Source organism: Lepisosteus platostomus, chromosome 10 (assembly GCF_059453375.1).
Source record: "Lepisosteus platostomus isolate fLepPlt1 chromosome 10, fLepPlt1.hap1, whole genome shotgun sequence".
NCBI lineage: Eukaryota > Metazoa > Chordata > Actinopteri > Semionotiformes > Lepisosteidae > Lepisosteus > Lepisosteus platostomus.
Window position 1 is genome coordinate 53,822,233 of NC_142620.1, and position 15,131 is coordinate 53,837,363.

The 15,131-nt window shown below is 48.3% G+C and overlaps 1 long non-coding RNA gene across 3 annotated transcripts in view; it reads right to left on the reverse strand.

Moving 5' to 3' along the window:
* Positions 1–6,356: 6,356 nt before the first annotated feature.
* LOC148654064 (uncharacterized) overlaps positions 6,357–15,131 on the reverse strand; it is a 35,649-nt gene continuing 26,874 nt past the window's right edge. For all 3 annotated transcript variants that reach the window (XR_015924940.1, XR_015924941.1, XR_015924942.1), the window contains 3 exons: positions 7,096–8,032; positions 6,686–6,747; positions 6,357–6,594 (listed from right to left, as the gene is read on the reverse strand). This is a non-coding gene — a long non-coding RNA (uncharacterized LOC148654064). The remainder of the gene's footprint in view (positions 6,595–6,685; positions 6,748–7,095; positions 8,033–15,131) is intronic.

Genomic DNA, 15,131 nt, shown 5'->3' on the forward strand with positions numbered 1-15,131 from the left:
GGAGACGTGCGGGCCCGGGCGAGTGCAGGGGGAGGAGTGGAGCTGTCAGAAGAGCAGAAAAAAAGAGGGCAGAAAGCAGAAGCTGAGAGTGCAGGTGAGCGGGAGGGGTTGGCGGCGGGCTGCTGGGTTTGCTCAGCTGTGTGGTATTCCACCCCGCCCTGTAACCAAAGCCCACAGGGAGCCTGGGAGCCCGAGCAGCAGCGGGGGTGTGCGGCGTGGCGCTCAGGCTGTGTTTGCGCAGGTGAGCCAGGACAGACCCGCACTAGGGCAGGGGGGGACCTGAAAGTCCGGTTCGCCCAGCGCGGGCCGTCTCTGCTGGGGTATTGTGTAGCGGGAAGAGAAAAGAGGGAGAGGAAGCAATCAGCAAGCTGCGTTCGAACCCTGCCTGGTCAGGCAGTGTAATGGTACAGGGGCCAGTGGGACAAAGGGCCCGAGGAAAACAAACACATATGGGGTTGAAGTGCGGGTTATGTTTAAGGAGTGAAAAGAGGAGGGCAGGAAAGGCCTGGGTTACACAGCGCACACACAGGCTGTGGGAAAAAAAAAAAGAAACCAGCAGCTTAAAATAGCAGAGAGGCTGCTTTTGTTCTGGAAGCCGAATGACAAATCTGCTGTGAAGGTCTGTGGTTGGAGCGACGTCAGAGTGGGGCTTCAGGCTGCGCTGAGCAGGAGAGGCCGTGTGGGCTGACAGCAGCCCAGGTGAACAACTGACTAGAGCGCGGGGGGGGGGGCAGGAGGAGCAGAGCAAACACGGGGCCAAAAGTTCACGTTAAAGGTAGAGTCTGGAGGTAACAAAATCCTCCGAGCTCACCCTGCTCATGTGTCATTCTCATTGTTTGATTCCATATTCCCATTTTGCTCCTGTTCCTAAGCAACACCCCCGTTTCTCCTGAATCGGCACCTCGTCGCACTCTTCCCAGTTTGGGGTACGAGCCGCAGGACGGAGGAGACACTCTGGCCTCGAGCCTCACCTCTTTTGCCTTTTAGTTCTCATTCAGAGCTGGTATTGCTGGTATTGCTTCACAGGACAATTGTGTTAACACTCTTAAACGCCTATGGCCGCCAGGGGCTTGCTTCCTGCAGTTGACCAACCCGGAGCTGACTGCGCTGCCGTTACTGGAGACGCGATTCTAAACGGTGATGTCATCGGGATTCCACTGGAGTCCGGACAATGGCCGTCTCCCGGCTGAGCCCAGCGGAGCGACAGAGCCTGCCTTTCCTGGCAGGGGCACGCGGGGAGTCCAGGAGCTGAGCAGCGGCCTCAATGAGTCTCGGCCTGTGGCTAGCGCCGCCATCACGCTTTTTGTCCAGGTGGCCATCAGAATCGAAGTGCAGGACCAACTTTCTGCTGTGAGAGGGACTACAGATGCTTTGTTTTAATCAGAGACCTCTCAATTAAACTATATTCCCCCCTTTTCATGCTTTATTGAAACTCGCCTGGGGCTTTGCTGTTCAAGCACTCCGCTTTTTGGGTTGTTATTTAATAAGAAACTGCCTTTGGTAAGAAGAAATCTTGCACTAAGACTGGGTGAAAAACACTCCCACTTCCACTTTGGCACAACACAGCAAGCATGGCCCATGACACGTGAAGTCAGAGAGGGGAAAGCAGAGATCATACCCTACACAGAGGCAGAGAACTGGAAAGGAACCTTGACCACATTACTGTACACGGTGGTAGGCTTCATGGTTCTTTGGTAAGAACCTCAGCCCTCAAATTAAACAGCAGTCCTTCTTCCAGACCATGAGGTGCAGAAACACTGCCAAACACAGGGCAAGACACTCAAGAAGGAACTTGTTCCAGGAACAGGGAACCTCACACACGCACACACCTCCAGCGCACAGTACAGGTGCACGCGAATCCGAACCCTCGCACGTGTGCAAACGCGCGCGCACACTGAAAGTGCAGCGGGCCCTCCTCTGCACACACACTCTTTCATGCGGGCCAGCAGGTTCAGCTTCAGCTTCCACCTGGGCTGCCTGGCGCAGTGATTACACGCCTATGGGGAACAGCTTAACACAGTAGTCCTGTCGGAGCAGGAAAATGGGCCCTGTCGGATTGGTCACAGCTTATTTAATTACACAAATGAAGAAGTAACGAGCAAACAGCTTCTCTCTGCCACCTCACCGCAGGACAGGTGGAGGGGAAAAGCAGCCATAATCTATTTCCTGATTGCTGCAGTCCTCCACAAATTGTGCCCCAGGGGGAGAGAAGTGCATCGGGTTTGATCTTTTGTCAGGGGAGGGGAGCAGGGAGGGGGGGTGTGTGCTGGGGGGCGATTTGGGGCTGGAAGGAAGCAGACTGCTTCTTCTCTTCCCTTCCTGAGCAGATTAGCTACCTCAGGAGGCCACTGCTGTCTCCTCAGATGCCCCTCCCAGAGCACTGCGACAGGGAGCTTGGATTAGGTTTCCCAGAACACCTCCGCGAGGAACCAAGCCCAGCACACAAGGAGATCAAAGGGAAAACAGGAAAAAGAGACGGTATCAATGGCTATTTCTACAGCAGGTAATAATGCAGCAGCATTACCTGTTCAGTACAGCACACAGCGCAGCACACTGAGCAAACAAAGCTGAACGGGCATTACCTTGTAAGATGATGAACAAAGTTTGAAAACAGTTACAACAGCTGAAGAAGAGGCACCGACGGTTTGGGGTTTTGATGAGAACTAAAGGCCAGTGTCACAGAAAGGGTCAGTGTTTATAGTTTTGGATTTGGAGGAAGAGTCTGGCGTCATTGCAATGGTCTGAATGTGCAACAGCTAGCAATTGGAGAAGACTGAAGAGAGATGCATAGAGAACAGGGAAACCCACTAATGCATGTCGTTTGTTTCCAAAGTGAAGGAGAAAGAGAGATCACATGCAGGTTTCTGAGTCGATGATTTACACTGAAGAATTAATATGGACTTTGAAATGTGCATCTCTTAGGAACCACTTCGGACAAGAACAGAGGTTCTTTCATATAAGCTGTGGCCTGGGAGTCCATAGGGTGGCTACTGGGGTACTTCAGGGCTTTGGGGGCATCATTGTGTTTACTTTTCATACCCCAATGCCCTGCTGGCTCAGTAGCAACGATCGGACACAGAGCGCGGCAGTAGAATTCATGTACTGGACAGTGATGCACATTACGGCTGGGCAGGGTTCAGCCAGCATAGCTAACAGCAGAAGGCTGGCCTCCAGCCTCTCACTGCTTTCAGTCTTTTAATAATAATAATAATAATATTTTGCAGTAAAAAGGCACATAAAGAAGAGCATATGAAAGGTTCTGAAGCCATTATTCCATGTACTTCAGAAGGGAGAAATGACTCCTTAACAGAAATCAGATTTGGGCACAAAAGCAAGCACTGGCATGGTGTACTGAATCTTTGGCATCACAGATATACCTGTATCAGAAAGGCTCGTCCCCTCGGACAACATGCTGCATGCGTTCCTGTGATCACACGCATCTTTGCGTGATCTTTGTCTGATCTCTGTACACAAACTACTCTTGCAGGGATTACAGGCTGTTTTCTTGTTGGGGGTAAAAAAAAGATTAAAAGGTGATAAAAGAGTTGAATTGATTTATTAAAAAACAACAAACTCAAACTCTTCCTTTCGGTCGCCCGGTTTCAGATGCTCCTTCAGTGCCCTGGGCAGGCGGCTGTGATTGGAGGAGCCCAGGGAGAGCAGGGAGGAGAGGAGGCCAGGGCGGAGGGACAGTGGGGTGGGGGCTGGGGGTGTTTTGGGGGTGAGTGGGTCTATTTAGCCCCCAGCAGAACGCACCCCCCCCCCCGAGCTCCGTGCCCCTCCCTCATCTTTGTGTGTGCTGAGCCAGCTCCTCCCCCTTTTGTCGCCAGGACTTTCTGCTTTGCTTATCACACACAATGGCTGCTCAGTGCCCTGTAGCCTGACGCTGCACTCTGCAGGAGAGCGCTGCTGACAGGCCCCCATGTGACTGGACAGCGTCTACACAGTCCAGGATCCAGTCCGCCTTCGTCCACAATAACAGGCATTAGACAACAGGGAGGCAGGGCTGGACACAGCACTCACCCTGCTGCTGTTCGAGGTCTGCTAGGCTGACTTTGGCACTCAGACTAATTTCTGCGATGACACTTCTTTGCTGCTATCTACACTTTCATACTCTAAAGACACAGGCCCTTCGGATATGAGGTCCTTAGTCTTCACCACCCTTGAAAACTGCTGAAAATCTTCCCCTCACAGCGATGTTTTAAAACCTGCAAACGATGCTAAAATAATAAAAATGGAAAAGAATAATGGCTTGACTTTAGAGCAAATTATTTTTGCATCCAAATATAATTTCTAAAGATTTCTATGAGCAGTCAGTTTTTTTTTCCTGCGCACAAATAAGGGCTTGAGGAACATCAGAGTGATCTGACAAGATCGCTTAATAATATTTCAGATTTCAAATAAAATTGAACAAACTAAACTATGCAGCCATTGGAACAGAACAATTTATATAACTCTCTGTGGGTAAGTACGTATGAAGAGGTAGTTAACAGTATTTCTTTGTTACCTTATTTAGTCTGGAATGGAATCTCAGCTACCAAGGTGTTCCTTGTGTGGGCCTAATACAACTCTTAGGCCTTGACTATAACATATATATATTTTTAAGAGTACTTCACCTGATTACAACACAGCTAGAGCACAACAACTTATTCTCTCACCCACTCATTACAAAATGCACCTGTAGAGTCAAGCACTAGGCAGCACACTGACATCCCTGGACAAAACCTTTTGTTGTTTGTCAGGTGGATAATTTAAAAAAAAACTTGAACCACACTGCTTGGAGGGTGATAACACAAACTGAGTTAAGCACACAGCTACTGAATCACCATCAACTGGCAGAACACAAACAGTGAAAGCAGATTACGTCTGGGGATCTATCGGCTCATTCTCTGAGCTGAAATCACACCTAAGCTAGAATTGCTGTGCAAATACACAATATTTCTCAAAGATCAGGTTAGTTGGCACCAAACTAAGGTAAACACACACTTCTACACCCAATTTAAACAAACACAATCAAGTACACACACAGAGCCATTCCTTATTTTCACACTGTATTTAAATAAAATACAGGCCTGTGCACTACAAACTGAGCCCATCACAGTTTACAATCAACACATGCATGCCCTCACTAATACCCTTAGATCATGACAGGATTACGCCAGTTAAGATAAAACAGGATTGCTTCCTGTCTGTGACAGGTGTGTACATCAACATCCTTCTCTGCACTTTTAAGCAGTGAGTTTACACGGGGATTGGTGTTAAAAGATCTGTCTATAAACCTGCTCTTCCATGATGTTGTGGTGCACTATGTTGAGTGTGGTACCGTGTGAGTGTCAGGCTCTACAGCCTGCCACACCCGTGCAGAGTCGGGGCACTTGGAAAAGTCTCTGCAGGTAAGAGCAAGTGCAGGAACAAATGAATAAGGCCCATAGCGATCTGTATGCAAGTGGATGAGAATGAGGCATTACAGTCACTTTCTATTGGAGGACATTGTGTCAGATTTGGATTCTGATGCGTTGAGGTGGAAAAGAGGGAGACGGGCGGGTTTTTTTTTCGGGGGGGGGGTGGGTTGAGTTCCAAAGTCCCAGTTTGCAGGCCTATATTTCACACCACGGTGTCATCTCATAGTCTTGAGCAGCGTGGAGGTGGAGACCCCCACCTCCCTCCCTCTCGCTCTTTGAAAAGGGACCTGAAATGTATGCAAATGCCCCTAGAGGGGATTAGACTTTTTATGGGTTTAGAATTTAGTTCAGCCAACCTGAATAATCAAATGTGGGAACAAAAAAAAAGTATGTGCCACCCCCCCCCCCCCATCCCCTCCACCCCCAACCCCCGATACACACACTCTCCTCCCTCCATCACACCCCCCTTCTCTTCTCGGATGCCTCATTAGGATCCCCTTACGGAGCAGAGAGGGGGTGGGGCAGCAGGAGCTGGGCTGATCACACAGAATTGGCAGCTTCTGATTACGACACCATTTTCACAGCGGGCTTCCCTGGTTTATTCAGAGCTGCTGAATATGAAGCACTAACTGAATGAAATGAGCCTCAGCTTTCAGCCAGTTAATGACAGAATTAAGGCTATTTCGTGTAATTTTGGTAGTGATGTTTTTCCGTTTCTTTTCTTTTTTTGTATAGCAGTACCTATTTTACGTCTTATTTTTTCAAACACGGGAGTCATTCTCTCACTGCGCTTCAGGCTTCTTCTCCCCCGCCCCCCCACCCCACCCCCACTTTTGCCTTTTTGTCTTCTGTCCCGGGTCCAGTGGCGACCCAGTCTGGGGAAAGGGGTGTCCGACCCCAGCGGGAGATGAGACCGAGACCAGAGCACCGGTCAGTGTGCGGACCCTCGGGCAGCTCACGGACAGGCAGTCCGCAGGACTTTAGCTGATAAGAGATATGCTCTGCAGATTCCCCTGCCGCCAGTGCAGTGGAAGAACGGAGTCAATTGAGCAATCAGCTAGGGTGCAGAGATGCTGAAGACTCTTTTCTGTCTGTGATGATCACATCCGTGCAGGAACTTGTCCTTCTCGTACCTCGACACACCAGCCCCTTCGCCGCTGGTGAAAAGTGCGTCTCCTCATCCGAGGTTATCCTTCCGAGAAGGGAAGTAGCACAAATGAGCGACAGACTCCTTCATACTTTAGAATCCCCCCCCCCCCCCCTACACACACACACACACACACCTTTCACATTTCTCTTCCCACGGCTCTGAAGGCCGGTTTCCGTTTCTGTCCTCTGTTGCATTCTGGGAGGCGTGCAATGGTTCGCAGCGCCGGCGGAGGTCAGAGGTCAGATGAGAAGAGCAGGTGTTAAACCACGGCGCGCGGAGATACGGAGGAATTCTCAGCAGGGCGGTCCAAACAAAAGGTGAAGCAGAGAGAGAGAAATAAGGGGCACCCCCCCCCCCCCCATCCCCCCAGCTGACCCCTGCAACCTCCCCCCCTTTGACACAGGGGAAGATAAACGTGATCCGCGCAGCTTGGCGTTAATCTGCTGTCCGCTCCGTTAAGGGCAGGTCACCCAAGCGGCAGAGTCTGTCTCTTAATGTACCAGAGTAGCAGTAATGCCCTGGGCCTGAGGAGATGCACTCTACCTGCACAGATGGCTCGGCCATCTCCTCTCTCACTGGAGCAGCTCCCCAGCCTGGATCAGATTCCACACATCTTCACGTCAGTCTCTCCCAGAACCGCATGACCTCTGTAAACGAGACACTCGACAAAACGGGGGCACAAACCTCGAAAACATGCAGGTCTGAATGAGAAAAGAGTTGTGCAAAAAAATCCGTGTTCCTCCTAGACGGCCGATGCTTTGGCCTGGGCAGCACCTTGAAACAGCGGACATTCCAGCGCAGATCGCAGGAGTGTGCAGCGGCCTGGAGGGACGGCCCGATTTCACACATGCGGCCCTCGGGGGTGGGCGGCTGCCGTCAATATTCACACCTCTCCGCGTCTGTTTCTGCTCCTGTCAGGCCATTCGCAAAACAACCCAAACACAAACGGGAAAAACGTCTTCGCCGGTTGCAGTTCTGCCAGAAAGTGTGTGTGTGTGTGTGTGCATGGAGGGGGGGGAAGAAAGTCTTTAGAAAAATTAAATCAAAGAGATTCTTAAAAATACAGCTCACAAAGCATTTACTTTTCCCATCAAACAGAGGTTCTGGAAACCCCAGGAGGGTATTGCTAAACTGAGAGGAACTGATCGATTCTACCATCATAGTCTTCTTGAACAAACTCTAGTCATCCTCGGAAAATAACAGACATTTATAGCCTATATAGGAAGAAAAACAACCCATATATGATACAGAACACTTCTCTCTCTGGGCGGCTGTTCTTGACCTGCAGTGACTTGTGCGAAAGGTAGCTGCATCTGGTTAACTGAGTGTTCATCAAGGTATAAAGAATAAGTGATGTGCAAGCAAAGGAGTCAAGCATGCCTCTGTTCCAGTTACACCCAGCTGCGGATCCTGTCCGCACACAATCTTCCTGATCTGCAAGTGCTGAGGTTGAGTTGGACATAGAACTGACATTTAGGGCCTAAAATGAGAAAATTAAAAGTGTTATATTCAATTGTATTAGTCCCTATAAAACTATGTACTTGCCACATTTCATAAATGCCGTGGATAAAATCTGTAAGGTATCTGTCTGCCACACTGGAACCAAGCTGGGTGTGCTCCTGGGAGGCAGGCTGTGGCAGGAGACTATACTGGTTCAAGCACAGGCAGAAAACAGGCAGATGTTACAGCAGGGGAGGAAGAAATACTGCTGTTTGTTCTTGAAACAAATCGCCTTAAAACAGGAAAATGTTAACAGTTCTAACTCATGGCTATATGTTATTTTTTAGCTTAAAATTCCCTAGTTAACGAGGATTATGTTATTCAGCAGTTTTTTTTCCCCCCAGAAGAACACTCTGGTTTCTTTAGGAAAGCAAATACAGTTGGCTGAAACATAAATCATGCGAACTGTCTGCGCGGCCAGGCAGTGGTGGTGAGCAAGGAGTGGAGAGAGGGCAGGGACACAGGGAGCGCTCAGAGAGGGCTAATGGACTGCAGTCTGTGCCATTACTGCAGCCCCTGGGGCAGCGCGCGGCTGGGACAGACAGCACACGGCTCGCAAACCAAGACCGCAGCAGCCTGAGAGAACGCCGACCGGCCGCGTCCTTCCGATCTGCAGCCCCATTTCAATGACTTGTCCAATTGTTTACCCAAGTTATCAGGGCAAAATACAATCGCCCCGCGGGGTGATTAGAGGCTAATTAAAACATCCCGTGGGTCTGAGGCTTCTGTGAAATCAGTCAACATGTGGATTCCGCAAACAAACCTGTGAAGCTATTAAAGAGCGTCTCTCTTACAACGTATCCACTGAGCTCGTCACAGAACACACACTGCGTTTGTACATGTACATGCTGCTCGGGATTTGGTCATACAAAGCCCTGTATTGTACCAATAATCCCGATGCTTGAGCATCACCTTCATAGATCACCCTTAAACCACCAATTAACACAGACTCGCAACACGCTTTTTTAAACACAGGTAGGAAACAAACTATTGAAGTTACTCAGCAGTGGACTTGTTTTATTCCAAAGGATCTTGCCTTGAACAAGTGACCACATTACTCCACGTCTCCACACTGGAGACCATAAAACCTGTGGGACTGGTATTCTGCAGGAAAGGTACTGAGGTCGACACAGAAACCCCAGAACTCGGCGGCTGTCGCAGGCATCTTGCAACACGAAGTGGGAGCCGGGGTGACAGATCTGAAGGCCCGACACGCGCCAGGCTGCAGAACTGTAGAGCTGTGACGCAGTGGATCATTAAGAACAAATCCGTTTCCCAGGGCATGGTCTGGAGGTGGCTTTTAAAACCGGCAGCTGGGAACGGAGCCGGGCCCGTGTCGAAAGAGAGCCCCTCTTCTTGCACGTACTGCAATTCTCACAACGGCTAACTTTCGGCATCAAAATCATCTCCGTTCAGCTGAAATTTGTTGTCCTTATTTTATAGCAATTTAGCACCTTCCCCCCAAACCCCTCATTCTTTTTGCTTTTGAAGCTACCACCCTGACCTACTAACCCCTGCCCTAGTCATAAATAACCCCCGATGCTAGGAAGCCTGATTGTTCGATTTGAATGTGAAATGAACCCGTTAAGCATGAAGACCTGGGCAATGGGCAGGGTATCTCCACTGTGACCCCCAGCGAGGAGCTCCATGAACACCAGCCCTAGGGCTGGGAGCCTTTCGAGGCCCAACTTAACTTGGACTTGAGAGCAGAGGCATTCGCATAAGAAACGGAGCCCAACCTCGGTTAGCATGACAAAGAGCCGACCATCTCTGCTGATTGGTGTCACGGCTCACACTAAAGACGGGCAGCCCTGCACACATGCTAATGGGCTCGGGGTGTGAATTTCAGGAGGGTATTTGGGGTTGGGGTTGTGGAAGGGGTGGGGGTCAAACTACAGAGGAGCAAAGTGCACATATCAAAAACAAAAGAAAAGGGCGGAATTTCAGAAAACGTACTCTTTTTAACCCTTTCCCCCCCCCCCAGAATGCACACATAATAGATCTGCTGCTGTGTTCGGGTTCAAACCCAGGATCTAATTCCTTCAAAGGTTTTCTTGGAATGTAAAGTGAAATGCAATATTAAGTATTGCCAGCAGTGAGAATATGTACATGTGAAAATACACGAAGGCACCATAAAAGCTGTCTCAGCCAGGCGCACTTGCTTGTGTCTCATCTGATCAGCACAATCCGGCCTGCTCAATTCCTCTGGACGCACTCTTATAAAAAGCACCACCTTTTTTATTCCAGCAGGTAAGTCAACTGAGAACAAACTCTCCTTTTTAAAATGTGAAATGTGCCCACGTGATGTGAAATAGGTCAGATGGGCAATTTGCCCACAGGGAAAGTGTTCCCATATCCAGTTTAAAACTGTCATGTGTTCTCCTGCAAAAGTCATGCAGGTACCGTAAAGGGACTGGAGAACTGTCAATGTGGCTGGCTTCAGTGTAACACTAACACAGAGCAAAGGCGATGTCATGGATAAATGACAGCCAAACAGCAAACAAAAGGACCATTAAAAACAATACAGACACCACAGTCATTTTCTGTTGGGAATTCATTTTTTTGCTGGGTTGATATTGTTTTTAAATTTAATAGTTTAATAGTTGTTTTCCAGGGGTGCCATCACATCTACTCACAGAAACCTCTAGGCCGTTATGCCCCCTCTACTTTTCAGGATCTAAACATTAGTGAAAAGGTACGAGAATGAATGAAAATCTTTGCTCTACAAAACTAAAAGAGCGGAGGTGGCTTAAGGAGACCTGGCCCGCAGTCCTCTCCGTTCTCTGCCCCATCAGTGTGTTCACACAGACACTAGCGCTGCCCTCTCCAAACCTGTTCCCCATGCTAATGCCCTCTGCAGGAGCTGCTGCCCCCTGTGAAAACTGGCCAGACAGCCTCCAAACTCAGGTGCCGGAGCATCGCTCCTTGGGTGTTCTGTTGCCGAAAGGGCAGAACCTGACGCCGGAAGATTCACAAAAAAATTACCAAAAGAAATGAATGCCCTTAAACACTCATTGAGATCTTATCTGAAAAGCTGCAGCTCCCGTCCTAGTTTGCTTGCACGCTATGATCGGCAGTATTATCAGTACCAGGATATTGCATTTTGTGCGTGGTATTTTTGCTGCTTTCACCAAGAAAACAAAAGTGGCTTCACTCCTTTCGTTCCGTCCGGTGTGTAAAAAACACACACCTAACCAACGGGCCTTGATGGCCTGCTCTTGTTTCTGACAGTGAAACACGACCTGCAAGTCACAAGGGAAGCTATGTAGAAGTGCATTCAGACCCGAGAACAGGAGACACTCTTTACACAAAGGATTGCAGGAGCCAGCTATATTGTTGTAGTTGAAGCCCCAACCTCTTTCATGAAATGGAGAGACAGTTGGATCAGTTAGCTACTAACTACCAAATGGGCAAGACAGTTTCTCTTGTTTGAGACCTTATACACTGACCTTTTTTATGATCTTCTGTTCTAAAATGGTCATTATCAGTCCACAACTTTTTTTTTCCCCCCCGTTAGATAGCTTCCTTTGCAAAACAGGCCAACCACCGAGGATAAGGAGCTTTAAAGTAAAGTCCACTCCCTCTAAGCTGCTGAGCTTAAATATCCTTCCTTAGGCTGGCCTGAAAACAACGGAGCTGCTGCTCCATTACTGTGAGGCTCTGTGCCCCCCCCACCCCAAGTTGGAGACAGACACAGCGGAGAGGGCAGGCTGCAGCCCTAGCCTTACTGGGGCCAGCGGTGTCCCTCTAGGACAAATTATGAAACAGAAAAAAAAATGACAAACTGACAATGGCAACTAATCAATATGTGACACAGTGAGCACAAGTGCACAACGCTAACGCGCCACACTGCGGCCCGGCGCAGAGGAGGCCTCGACAGGCGCCGGCCGCGGACAGCAAGGGGGAAAAAACCTGGCAAAAACAGGGAAGAGCCTTCCGGAGAAGCAGCAGGTAAGAGCTGGCGCCGGAGAGCTGGAAAGGGAGCCGAGGTAGGCAGGCAGGCAGGGTGGAGCACGCAGGGGTTTCTTTCAGTTCCTAGCCCTCGGAGGAGAGGTGCTTCCCGAGCTGTGCACACCTCCTTCCTCACCCGGCGGCACAGGCAGACCTTTCAGAGAAAATTGCTCCTCCGTCAATCTAGTGTGCAACTGTCAGGCCCAGTGGCAGTGCGGGCTCCTTCACGCAGCCTGCACTGAGCGCTAATCGATATCTGCGCCCCAGCTGAGGAGGCCCAGCTCCTCGCCCACCACAGCCCCTCACAACCCCTCCGCTGACCCTCAGACCCCATTGTGTCCTCAGAGACAGAGAACAATGTCCCGAACATATCACACCGCATGGGCTCCAGCACAGAGACAGTTTTGTCAAGCTCGGACAATCTATTCCACCTCTTCCGACCTATTGTAAAATTTGCCCCATTTTTTCCTTGGGAAAGGAGGGGAAAAAAAAGGTCTTTAAAAGTAGGTTACCATACCAAACGTTGTACATGTCAATTTCTGCTTCTCCAGTCTGGGGGAAGAAATGATCTTGGGTTGTGCTCGTTTTTAAGAAGGCCACCGAAACCATGTCATACTGAGCATGGGCTCATACATGGGCAACTGAGCACCTACCGCAGTAACAGAGGCAGGATTACGCCCTGGCAACACTGTCAGTACATCACAGGGCTCGCAAGAACAATTTAGACATGCCAGTTAGCACAGCCACCGTAGTCTCCTCCCACCTTCCAAAGACACATCACCTGGGCAAACCCCATGTGAACATGCTGAGAGCATGCAGACTCTACACAGAGGGCTCCCCAGTACAGAATCACACCCCAAGCCCAGACACTGTGCCACACAGGCCCAGGAAAACAATTAAATGTATTTTTACTTTAGCCTGCTTCCTAAAGCAGGGTGAATAAACATTTCTGCTCTAAAACAGAGAGGTCTTTCTGCGAGGCCCTCCTCACAAGATGAATTAATTCATAGCTTCGTACTTCTAGGAATCATATTTCTGGATACAGGTTGGTCTGAAAGCTGGCACCTGAAAACATGTTTTCATCTGCACCATTAAGCATTTCTAATTATCATAGCAGACATGTTTACATAAAGTTGCGACAGGGATTATAAAGGAACGATGGAATTCCTCATAAAGACTTTGATTAAAACTATTACAAATGACTTCAAGAATAATAACACTTTAATTTGTTAAAACTGTATCCAGAAAGCAATCTTTACAGTGCTGTAACTTCTTATGTGAATAATTTATTCATCGTGAAAACCTGGGGCAAGTTCTTCAAGTTTCTTACTTGAGCTCTTTGGGCAGAAAAATAAACACGACTTTGCTTTCAGACAGTGTAATGGATGACCTTAAATTACAACCTAATGCGCAGTAAATCACAGGCAATATGTGAATGCACTATTTCTTCAGCTCTGCGTGTCTGTGCATTTCAGATTGATACAAGCTCAATTTTGCAGTGAGAAGGGGAAGGTTATTCTGCCCTGACCAATAACTGCCAATTCATTAGACGGGTTTTATCCACCCTGAGTGCACTCCTCTTTCTCTGCCTCGTGTGAATCACTGCAGGCACAGTGACGTACGGCACTGAGAATCTAAATACAGAAAAAAGAGAAACAACACCTTAAACTCCTGAGAGCTCAGACAAAGCCTTACAACTGTCTGTCTGAAGCCTCGAGGCAAGATGGAAGTTCTTCCTAAATTCTCTCACTTGAGCCTCACCTGCTGATGTCTTAACTTAACCCCCTGACCCAACGTTGAGGGCTGACTGTCCTTTCACCCAACAGTCCTGTTTAAAGCACCGCAAACACAAGGGAGGACAGAGGAAAATCGGGCCTGGAAGCTGCAGAACACACACGAAATACAACAGATAAAACAGGAAGCACCTCTTTACACCAAGGGATGTGGAAGGGTGGAACAAATTACCCGTCCATGACGTTGAAGTGGTTCTGTGGTTTCTTTCAAGAAACACGTGGATGAGATCCTGGGAGCAATTAACTAATAATGATCAAACTAGCTCTTTTCTGATTTATAACCTTTTTATGATGAATTATGGGGATTTTTCAATTTCACTCGAAACATGACATACAGATTCTGCATTTAGCGACAAAGGAATAATGCATTAAGTAAAATCTCTTTATCTATCAAATAAATTTCCTTCATATTTCAAAGACCATCAGGTTTTTAACACTCTTCAGTGATTATCTGAAAGACTCATTATACCGCAAAACGTCAACAGTTTTATGAGCACTTTTCAAGAATCAAGAAACAAAGCATTCTAGAATATTTTTTTCTGTCAATTGAAAAGCTTGATTGAAGTTCTTCTAGAAACACCTTGACTCATTCAACAGAAATGCTAACGTTAACACAGAAAGCGTATATATCTGCAGTGTTTCGAAGAACTGCTGTTTCCTCACACATAGGTCTGGGACGGTCTAATTTCTGTAAGCTTCCATTCATTTGAACCATCCAACAGCACAATCTCTAGCTCTGCTGCTTGCCCAAGATCTCCATTGAGAGACCATTCAAACTAAGACATCAAGATTGGAAACGTCTGAAGAACGTTCACTGCCACTCTTAACTTACCCAACTGGATAACACCTACAGTAGATCAGTGTTTCCTGACCCAGGTCCTGCAGGACCACTGTGTCTGCTGGTTATCATCTAAACTGATCTCTAAATCTAAGGCGCTACGGGATGCCTTGAGCTGCTTTCCTGCCCAGACTTTAGTTCACGCTTGGGTTTGTCCCATTTAAGGGCATAGAGTCCGACAAGTTCAGCAGACAGAACTTCACACATCCTCTTTTCAACTTGCTAGCCCTGACTTCCAGTTGACACTCCACAGGAGACCAGTCGACGATGAGCCGACACGGGTGTGAATGACAACCAGTTGCATAAAAGAAGTTACGAAACTCAGAAACCGGTACAGGGATGAACCTAGTTACAAATTTGATTTTTTGGGGGGAGCTGAAAGCAAATCAAAATATACTTGAGATATTAAACGTCTATCAAATCAATCAAGTCAACCAGATCAAGAATTCAGCTGGAGCAAAAACCAGGAACCCCTATGGTTTCCAAGGACGCAAGTG